Raw genomic sequence first — 12,249 nt, 5'->3', positions numbered from 1 at the left:
ATGGTTGTCGTCGCATCGAGTCCCAGCCATTGCGTTAGGTTACAAAGCCATCAGTCGTCAAGTAACAGACGTCAGTCGTCAAGTCGCAACTGAGTGTCGGACGTCAGTCGTCGAGTCGCAGCCAGAGCCCAAAGCCATTCTTGCCAAGTGTCGGACGTCTCCATGCTAATCGTGTGACACCTCCTATCCGGAACCACCACGCTTCACCACCCTGTCGCCTCACCTGTCGTTGCACGCTATTTTTGATCAAACGGGTCCGCGGGTCGAGTCGAGTCAACCTGATAACCCGAGTGAGTCGGGTACGGGTTGAAATACCTGACCCGTTTAAACCCGGGTTCAACCCGAACCCGAACCGTCAACCCGTTTTTACACCCCTAATTTTATTAATTTAGAAGATTTTTTTATTTTAAGTAAAATTAATTTAGTATAAAATCAAGGTAGCATCGGCGATGTAACCAGCGAATGACGGGAAGCCATCAAAATCATAATTTATGGATGAAATATATGGCATGATGGATGTATCACATGAAGACATCTCATCATGCAACTCTTTAGAAAAAATGTCATAAAATTCACTTAGAAAATTTAATGGTGTAATAAATATGAAAATCTTAACATATCAAAGCCCCACATGGGGTCCTAGTGGGGTACCCATTGGGTACCCATGCTTTACTCGGACGGGCTTCGCCCACCCACACCCACCCATGATGACTTTCGGATGTCATACCCACATATACCCACCCACTTTACATGCTTTTTAAACGCAGTTTGCCACTGATTGATGGCCTTGAGGCTTATTACCCTTTGCTCTGATTGCAAACTTTCAAGACACATATCAGAATTTACTGTAGCATGGTTAAGTGTTGCACACTATGTAGTGAGTATTGCAGTAATATAATATATACGATGATTAGCAATGCAAATCGATTTATCCTTCAATGTTGAGTACCCACCTACAAGGCCATGAGTGTAGCCATACCCACCCATGGGTAGGTGTGGGTATGGGTACCCAATGCATGACTCTGTAGCAGACTTTAAAGTGACTTCCTTCACATGATGGAGGTAAAGGGAAACCTCATCAGACAACTTTATCATTATTATTTATAGATAATGGACTTAGTATGAACCCTAAAGACATAATCAAAAGTGTGCAAATCATACTCCATTCTAAAGATATATTGGATCATACTCCATGATCCAATATATCTTTATGGCTGTATGAGTGGTGATAAATTTCATTAATACCAATTACTAATTTAGACATTTTTCTCATTACATGTTCTTATGCTTTGGATTCTTAAAAATATTTTTTATTAGACAGAAAAATAACAATCAAAAGTAAAGGTACCAGCTTCCCACTAGATGAAAGTGTAATAATTATAACTTCCTCAAACTTATCAAACTTAGTGTTATCAATTTCTTCTAAAAATAAGATCATGCCTTAACATTATGTTTGTATGTATCCCTTTATATTGCATTTGAAATAAATGAATTTCTTAGTATTCTTAGGATGTTAATCAATGAAAGTTCTTGGTAGCAGTGGCGGAGCCAGAAAATGTATTTAGGGAGGCCTAAATTATTATTTTTTTATTTTCCTTCAAATTTTTACATCTGGACTTGGGATCAAAATAGGGATCAAAATAGTCAGTTTTAAAAATGATAAAACTTTGATAGTGAATTAGTTTATTTTTTTTCTTCACAAAATGACTTCCAATCATTAAATCACTTGAATACTGTTAGAACGAGTTCAATATATTAACTAAATACGTGATATTAAAAATCTCATTGCACAAAAACAAATCATAAAATCTCTTTAAGATCGAATCAATACAGGATTAAGCTAATATAAACCTAGAAAAAAATGTAATGGAGATAGATGGTGTGATACGAGGTTTGGCAATAAACCTAATAAAAGAAGTGGTAGAAGTTTTAGCTTTGGGACTAGAAAAAACTTCTTCTATTGTTAATCAAGAGTTTATAGTAAAAACAATATCTTAAGTATGTAGATTTAAAAGCTCAACCATATTCTTAATTTTCACTTTGAGAGAAGCTATAAATTTGTTAACTATCTATTAATCATGGACAATATTATTTTGTATAGCCAAAACATCCTTAAAAATATTTGAATAATAATGATCCTCAACCTTGAAGTAGTGCTCTAGTCATTATCTTACGCACATGAGTTAGTGATGCATCAAACACTAATCAAAACAATTTACTAACTTCGAACATTTGGCCTTGAGCAAATGGGTTTGATGATCCAAGCTATAAACATGTGAATTGGAGGGTCAAATAATCAAAGCCAACTATAAGTGGAGAGCTTATAGGAGTTAAGTTAATGACCCAATAGATGCCATCCTCAAGACAGTTAGTGACAAGGAGAGTTGTTGGTGTAAGGTATCCACATAAAACAAGTTACTACAGTAAGTTAATGGTTCAACAAAAAGAAAGTTGTCAATGAGGATCCATTCGCAGAAGAGTCAATAGATTTTTATTTATAAAACAAAAAAGTGAAGAAATGTGTTATATCCGAAGCTATGTTGTACAAGGTATTATTCATTGTGGCACAACTAATCTTACATTAGGGTAAACCTAGAATTATATTCTTTTCATATAACTTTTTAAGGGTTGAACATCTTAAGAATACTCTATTGCAAGTATGCTTAGTTGTGGAGATCCAAAGAGAAATCAACAAGATGATTCATTGCCAAAAGAATGGTAAAAAGGGTCAGTATAAATGTCACTAAGGCAACCACCAGCTATAGAGCATTAGAAACAAAGACATCGATCAATTAATTCCTATGTTAGCGAGCATTATGGTAAGAGTTGTCATCCCAATAATCGATGGGTATTAAGCACAAGTCGATAGTTTAGCTTTAGAGATTTCCTAGTGTCCGATCAAATTAGGTTAGGGCAACACTGAAGATCTAATCAGCATTCTTCTTCATCCAAAAGAAGGTTTCAAGAGAAAAAATTTTTGTGGTAGCCAACTTCAACTCAAGAAGAGTCAATGGAGAACACATCATCATTATGCCCAGCAAAATAGATGTTTAAAAGCATCTGTCTAATATTCCAGTGAAAGTCAATGTCATACGTGCAAAACCAAACTGTTGAGTCAGACCAACTTTTGGATGTTGACTTCAAAAAGTACTATGTCAGTTACCAAATTATTTGACATGTATACGAAAATGACCCGAAATACTATAAAAAAAGTAACACAATATAAAAACTAAGAAATTTTTAGCTAGCTTGAATCAAATTATTGTCAAGTCATGGCAACCACGAAAATATTTCAATATAAAATTTAAAGTGACTCTCACAATCTCAAATAAACTCGAATGTATTTTAATTTGACGAAAAGTTGAATGTGCTTCAACTTTAATTTTTATTCAAAAAAATAATATTTAAAAAAAAAAACCTATATAGACCATAATAAGCATCCAAACAAAATCCATCATAAGTATGTAGCAACTCGATTTCATGATAGACTCTAATTAAATGAGCGAAAGCTAATTTTAATTATTCCTGTTTTGGGCCCAAAGTGGGCTTTATTTTCTAAAAGGTCATTTGTCCTTTTCGAATATTAACACTAAATCATACCTAACGGAGCAGCTAATTATGCACCACATATATTAAAAAAAAAAAAATCTGGCCATAAATTTTTGCTTTATTATGCGCACCGCTTAAATTTTTTTATTTACATATCAACATCACAACAACAACATCAAGTCTTTGTCCCACTACATGGGGTTGGCTACATGAATCATTTTTCGCCATTGTGTTCGCTTAAAAGTCAAATTCTCATCTAAATCTAATACAGAAAGATCATTTCTAATATTTTCTAACCAAGTCTTTTTAGGTCTACATCTACCTTTCTTAACATAAGCTAAATCTAATACCTCAACTTTCCTAACCGGGTCATCAGAAGGCCTCCGTTTAATGTGACCAAATCATCTAAGGCGACTCTCTCTAATATTATCTTCCACTGGAGCTACTCCAACCTTTTCACATATATGCTCATTTCGTATCTTATCTCTAAGGGTCAAGCCACTCATCCACCTAAGCATCCTCATCTATGCAACACTTAACTTAGTAGTATGCTTCTCTTTTAACGGCCAACATTCGGCACCATAAAGCATTGCAGGTCTCACCACGATCTAATTGAATTTTCCCTTAAGTTTGAGGGGAATAAAGAAGTTCTCATATTATACATATTGTGATGAGATTTACACTCATTTACTGAAGATAAAAAGATGAATATTAATTTTGTTATGCAATTGAAGATTTGAATTGCATTGTTATAATTAGTTAAAAGTTAATTTCATTTTATGAAGTGATAAAATTGGATGTAAAAAATACAAAAAAAAAAAAAAAAAATTACAGATTTTTTTGAAAAATCTTGATAAACATAATTATTTTAAATTATTCAATCAAGAATAAAGGATTTAATTTATATTTATAAACTTTTCCATATAAATAAAACTCTCTAGTCATGTTAGCATGTTGTATTGCCTATTAATTACCTCCAAATGTAGATGTCCAGTCCAATGTTAGACTCCTTAAGAAAAACTAAAGAATATTTCTATTTATAGTTTTATTAAATTGAATAAAATCAAATAAAAAATATCAATTCAAACTGAAATAAGTGATCATTAATTTGGTTGCTTGCAATAGAAATTTTTTGTGAAAAATAATAAAAAATTTATTTATTTTATTTTGTTTGTGAACCTGAATTCATTATTTTTCAAAATTTTTGAAAATATTTATATAATTTAAAATTAATAATACTATGCAATTATGATCAATTAACTAGTAAATCAATTATGATCAATTAACTAGTAAATTTAACAAATATTATTTTTAAAACATAATTTTTGAATTCAAACAGCCAAATGAGCCTTAAGATATATGTAAATATAGATTTTGTATGGGACAACTTATGATTTTCTATCTATGCTTTTGAAAGCTTATTTTTCAATTATAGATATTATTAAGTGTTAGAAAGTTTGAGTCAATAAAGTATGTATTTTACGTCCCAATGTTATTCAAAAATTTAACACACAGATAAAAGTAGTAAGATCATAATTTCTTACGTGGAAAATCCGAAATGGAAATTATTATGGGGCTTGGCCTAGTTAAAAAATCCACAATATAGTAAGTGATATAAGAATCCTATTTTTTTTTCACAGGCTAAAGAAGAGAATTAAGTGTCCACATAGGGAATAGTTAACACCCAACAACAGTGCTTGATTTTCCAAATATGGATTATAAAAAACAGATGTCTACAAGCAAAATACTGAGCATTTGGTTTAAATTTTGTCAATATTATGGAAATGGTGTTTTTTTTTTATTTTGGTTGTCTGTGGCAATGGTGGTTGTCTGCAACAATAGCTAACAATGATCATTGGTGGTGATGACTGTAAAATGCCATAGAGCTTTCTTTAGTCCACTCTTTTCTTTTTCTACCCTCATGTGAAAAATGAGTCTTTATTTTTAACTTTTTGGGATTGACATTTTGATAATTTGAACTTGGATCTAAAATACAATCATAAGGTCTATATCGATTCTCTTGATTATGAAGTATTTATTCAGCATCTAAGTGCCCTAGGCTCGTTGGATTCATCTCGTCAAGCCGTTCGATTTGATTATAAACGTGTATAATTTGAAGATCGTCTAATCATCAAATTAATATTTGAAAATTTTTAACACACTTCAAGTGTTTGATTTAGGCTAATTTGGGCTTAGATTGGAATACCTTTGGTGCCGTTGGGTTCATCTTATTGAGATATACAATTCAACTAATTCAGAGATTTTTAATTCCAATTTTGCCTTGAGACTTGTGTCAAATCGTGCAAATTTTTTGTAGATATATCATTTACAAACATGCTTTTAAAAATAATAAAGAAATTTTTTAAAAGCTATATAAAAGTTATCATCTAAATATATATTATTTTTATTAACTACATTTCATAATACAAAAACAGCCCAAAATCTATCCCAAATGAAGCCATAACTCTGAACTTTAAGCTCCAACCCAAAATGAAAAATTTAATTGAGAACTAAATATGCAAGGTTGTGAAAATGGGATTTGACAACAAACTAAACGAATGAGAGGTTCACGATTCAATGGCTTGATTGGAGATGAATCAGATGAAGAAATAATATAGATTTTATTTAAAAATAATAAATTGACATAATGATTACATAATCATTTAAAACATGTGACAATAAATAAAATAAAATAATCAATTATGAAGCATAAAATATGAATAATATTGTTGCGGGCTAGAATATACGCGGCGATAGAGTTTAATTTATGCGTCTTAGCGTTGCACGGATATCTAGCTCACACACAGAGAACACAAGATTTTTATGTGAAAAATCCTGGAAAGGGGAAAAACCACGAGGCTTAGCCTAGTTAAAAAGATTCCAATATAATTTGAATTGAGTACAATGGGCTAACTCGTCCTTTAGGGGGATCAGATTATAAATGTCAATCATATGGTTGAACTTTAATGTCAAATCTGACATCACTTGGAAGTTCGGGCCTCATGTGGTGGTTGGGCAGAAGTCTGGGCCTTAGGTGGTGGTCCGGCGGAGCTCAGGGCCTCAAGTGGTGGTCCGACGGAGGTGACTGCCTCAAATGGTAGTCCGATGAAGGTGAGGGCCTCAGGGGGTGGTCCGGCGAGGGTGAGGGCCTCTGGGGTGGTCCGACGAAGGTGAGGGCCTCAGGTGGTGGTCCGACGAAGATGAGGGCCTCATGCGGTGGTCCGGCGAGGGTGAGGGCCTCAGGCGGTGGTTCGGTGAGGGTGAGGGCCTCAGATGGTGGTCCGGCAAAGGTGAGGGCATCAGGTGGTGGTCCGGCAAAGGTGAGGGCATCAGGTGGTGGTCTGGCAAGGGTGAGGGCCTCAAGTGGTAGTCCGGCAGAGCAACGACGTCAGGCTGTGGTCCGATGGAACTCATATGGTGGTCAAGGAGGAGCTTCTTCTTTCTCTTTATTCTCTTCTTCCTTCTCTTTTTTTCTTCTCTTCATGCTTGGGTCCATTTTCAAGAGAAATGATGGGTCTATTTATAGATTTATGGAGTGGCATGACACGTAAATAGGTGAGAGATCAATGGTAAATGGAGAGTGGTTGGATGGATGGCCGATGTTGAATACCTTGATCATGGACCATTTGATGGGCATTTGAATGTATTGATGATGTCGGAATTCAGTGATATTGGGCTCGATGGATTTGTCTCGTCGAGCTGCTCGATTCGACTATAAGCACGTTATGTTTGGAAACCGTTTGGTAATCCAAATTGTGGTTCAAACCTTTCAACAACACTTCTAACCCTTGATTTGGACCCGTTTGTATTCTCGAGACGCTCAGTTCGACTATAAGTTTGCTGAAATCGGAGTTTGGATGGTCCCAATTTTTATTTCAAAAGTTTTCAACTTGATTTTGCATCGAGATTCGTGCCCGATCAAGATAATTTTTTGATGATGTACCAAATATATTCTTTTTTTTTAAATAATATTAGAAAAATCATCATCATTGCCTAAAAATAGACAATATTTTTAAGTGAAAAAAGACATCCAATTCTATTCCCTCATATCATAACAATATCCAATGACTTATTTAGAAATATGTTGGAATTGTTTTGGTCTTTAAAACATAGCACAAATGAATGAACCTATTTTGTCATTCGAATAAAAAAACCCTAAAGAATTAAGGATTTCTCAATTTTTTTACAAACAACCCCTACAAAGAATGTAATGCACTATAAAATGAAATGAATATAAAGTTATGAATATTCTAAAAAAATTTTAGAAACAAAACTTAAAAGCTCTTGAATTTAAAACAACTATTTTTAATTTATTGTGAGAAAAAAATCTTACTTTCAAGAAGAGACCATTGTAGATAGTAGAGGGAGGAGAAACGATGGTGACACCAGCGAGTAGCTATGGTGCCCGGTGAGAATTGAAGTCAAGGCTTGTTGCATGCGGGTTGTGTTTACGGACATGGACGAGAATGGTTGATTTTTTTTTTATTTGACCGTCTTTTTAAAACTTGCGCCAGTTCGCCAGTCCAGCGGTTGGACCGCCGATTCGAAGCAAGCTGCTCTTGTTCCTTGCAAAGCCGATTATGAGAAATGATCGAACCGGCCAGCCAGCCGCTTCTCTATTCAATGAGTTGAATGAACCATTCGGGCCGATTTTTAAAACATTGCAAATATCTAATTTCATGCTTTGCTAAGTTCCATATTGCAATTTTTTTAGATTTGATTCTGCTGTAATCATTTTTTTTATTGAAAATTAAATTAAATATTATCTTTTTTTCTCTCACTCTTGATTCTTGAAAATATTTATTGCCCTGTAAGAAGCATGACGATTGACAATAAAGGTAGTGCTGGGAGGATGGGTTGAATACATTTTTTATGTTTACAAATGGCAAACCCATCATAATTGCTGGAGGGATAAACTTGCAGAAGTTTTTTTTTTTTTTTTCTTTTTGTAAGTTTTAAATTTATTGTCAAATAAAAATAAATATAATTATTTTAAAAAATTTATGATATTCTCACCCAATTTTCCTGCATTGTTACAGCCACCAACAATAGTGTTACAAAGTGGTAATTTGGGTAAAAGTTTGATTAATTTAAGTTATTTTATTATTTTTTATGTAAGAATAATTTAATTGAAAATAATGAAGAATTTTTTTTCCTTTTTTAGAAAAGTTATTTCAGAAAATCTAATTTCGAAAGGGCAGAAAAAAAATCATGTTGAAAATATAACTTAAGAGATTTAAATTAAAAAAATAAGTATTTATAAGTCACACTCAACATGTTATGTAGTAGTAATTAAAGCTTCTTCTTTACCTATTGGATTTTTCTACAAAATATGAAGGTTTTTTCAAAGTTTTGGTCGGCAGTGCTACATAATTGCATTGCATTTCAAGGTCTAATATGTAATAATGAAAAAAAATCTAGGTTTGGGTTCATTGTTTAATTTGCGGGTTGGGTTCGAGTTAACTTGTGATTTTGATTTTGACCAGAAAGCGTCCCATTTAAAAAAATAAATCTTAATTTTTTTACTTATTGGTATGTTATTCTTATTTTTTATCAATTAATCTAAACTCTATACTTTATTAGTTTTTTATTTTTTTAATCAAAATTAGTTCATGTTGGGAAAGTAAAATACATAATGAACACAAACAAGAAAGAAAAATGCATCTAAAAAGAAAGTATAATCGGACTTAACATGAAAAATTTTGAAACGGGAAAAAATCATGGAGTCACACCACACAAAAAAAATAACTATAAAAATTTGAGAGAAATAATATAGATCTCTTTTCTCTCTGACTCTTCTATATTCTCGCTTCACTCATGCACAGTTCTCACATGAACGAACAAAGAGAAAACGCATACAAACTACCAAGGGACGCCCTTAATAAAAAACAAGAGAAAACTTTAAGCTGTCTTGCATAGTCGCGGCGCCGGGATCTAGAGTGTTGTAGTACTTTGCTCTCTGCCAACCTCAACGAATCAATACCATGCTATAGCGCTCTAGTACACAAGGCCATAGTGATGGATGGTTGTATAGACAAAAAATAAAAAGAAGCTCAAATCAACCAAACCCATGCATGGGGAGGACACCTAACAAGCTTGACCGATGAAAATGAGGTCCAAGATAGCAACACAAACCCAATTGATCGACACAATCAAATTGCAAACGAAACTAACAGTTATTAGGTTGGGTTTGGGTCATCCATGTTGGCAACATATCAGTTTCAAGTTCAAATTTATGATCCGTTTATTAAACGAGTCAAATTTATATATTTATTGGATTCAAATCGGGTTATTCAGGTCAAACCTGAACTCGATCAGTTAATTTGTTTTGACTCCCTTGACTTACATATTTTTACATCAAATGTGTTTCAAAATCTTTCAATTTATGTTGAGAATAATATTACATCTAATACATATGTAAGTGTTACACTAATCTCAATGATTATTTAATATTTTTGAAGCCTATCATAAAGCAAAACATATCTAAATATTCCTACATCTTATGATAATATTTTCTTACTTTTCTAGATATTTCCATCAACAGATAAAGACTAGCTCTGAATTAGGGAAATAATTAAATAAACTCATCAAAATTTGGATTCATCTAGGCACAATTTTGTGAAGGCATATTGTTTTATAGAAGGGGTAGAAGATATGATAAACAAACTTTTAAGTGCCCAAAATGAAAACTTTTTTCTCCATATTAAATTCAATGACTTGCTCTCCATTTTAATCCTTAATTTGTTTATTTGTAACATCTGAGGATTTCAATGTTTGCTTTACATTGGGCTTATAATTATTGTCATCTTCTCATCCTCTTCTTCTTCCTCTTAATTGGACTTGTCTTAAATTTATAGATTTATTTATTTTTTGACTAATTATTGCTCTATATTTTCATCTATTATAATATTTTCATATTTTGATTAAGAAAATATTTTCATATTTTGATTAAAAAAATATTTTCATATTTTGATTAAAAAAATATTTTCTTTCTCATGCACAAAAGTGCACTAACAAAATCAGTCAAATTAAAAAAAGAAAAGAAAAAAAAATCTTAAAATATTTATATATTTTTTCGAATGAAGCAAAAATATTTTACGTTTGCATCATTTTCTTTAGAAAACATATTTTAAATTAAATTTATTCATATTAAATATAAAGATATTTAAAAAAATTACAATTAACTATTTACTATTATTGATATGTGATTGAAAATTTATCTTGATCAGGTACGAATATCGATGCAAACATGAGATTAAGATTTAAAAAATTAAAATCTGGATCATCCAAACTCTAATTTCAGCAAACCTATAGTCAAATTGAACATCTAGAAGAGACAAACCCAACGACACCAAAATCGTTCTAATCCGAGCTCAAATGGTCCCAAATCAAGAGTTTGAAACATACTTAGAAGGTTCAATGCATTACTTGGATGACCAAATGATTATTGAATATGACATGCTTATAGTTGAATCGAGTAGTTTGATGAGAAAAATACAATGAGCCCAAGATCACTCAATTCCAATGTCATTAAGGCATCTCGATGCTTGATAAATACTCTATGATTAAGGGAATCATTATTAGCCATCAGATGGAACACTACGAACACGTCCTTGATATTTTTCATATTTACAAGCCATGCCACTCTAAAAAAGTATAAATAGGCCCTCTTTCTCGACATGAGGGGAAGAAGAAAGACGAAAACTTGGGAGCTCTCTAGCTATCGACAGCCACCAGATTTCTTCATAACAACTGACCGTCATCGGACTCCCGCCCATTTGTTGGTTGTCGTCGGATTTCTTCTTGACCATCGTTGGACTTCCAACCATTCATCGGTCATCGTCGTACTTCTTCCCAACCACCGACCGTCGTCGAACTTCCGTTTGTTGGTCGGCCGCCGCCGAATTTCTTCCTAACAACTAATCATTGCTGGACTTCCGCCTGTTCGTTGGCCACTGTCAAATTTCTTCCGGGTTGTCGAATGTCGCTGGACTTTTGCCCATTGGTTGGATCTCCAACTATCGTCAAATATTTGCTAAACATTCTCCTAACTGTTACCACCAGATTTCCAACATCTGCCATTCATTAAAGCTCATACTAGATTAATTTAGGAAATTCAAGGTCAACTAAATGAGGTAAACACCCCTTAGCTGGGAGCATTTTTTTTTTTTGTTTAGGGTTCCAAAATGTGATGACTCGAGGGATCTGGTTTAGGGTTTAGGGTTAAAATCAACTCATAAATATTCTAGCACAAAATAATATCTTAGAATTGCACATAGATACACACACATTTTAGAAAAAAATCAGTAGAGGCACAAAAGTCATATGAAAATTTAAGAAAAGAAATAATTACTCAAATTAAGAGTAATTAATTAGAACTTGTCATTAAATTTGGATTTGGGATTTCCACTAATTACCGATGTTCACATCGTTGAACAAAATCAGACAAAATTCCAGACGTCCAGTAACTTTTCCTGCAGTCGTTTTTAACTAGTCTGTCCACTTGGACTCACATTCCCTTAGCTGTTAGTAGGGGTGCCAATATTTGACACGACACGAAAATCCGACCCAGATCTGACCCGGAAAATCTGGGTTGGACCCGACCCGATTTCAAAACGGGTCGGGTTCGGGTTCCAGAAATTGACCCGTTTAAAAAAAGGGTCGGGTCCGGGTTGACCCGGCGGGTTGCCGACCCGCCGG

The sequence above is a fragment of the Dendrobium catenatum genome, unplaced genomic scaffold (genome assembly GCF_001605985.2).
Source record: "Dendrobium catenatum unplaced genomic scaffold, ASM160598v2 fragScaff_scaffold_54, whole genome shotgun sequence".
Lineage (NCBI taxonomy): Eukaryota > Viridiplantae > Streptophyta > Magnoliopsida > Asparagales > Orchidaceae > Dendrobium > Dendrobium catenatum.
This window is presented reverse-complemented; position numbering follows the sequence as displayed.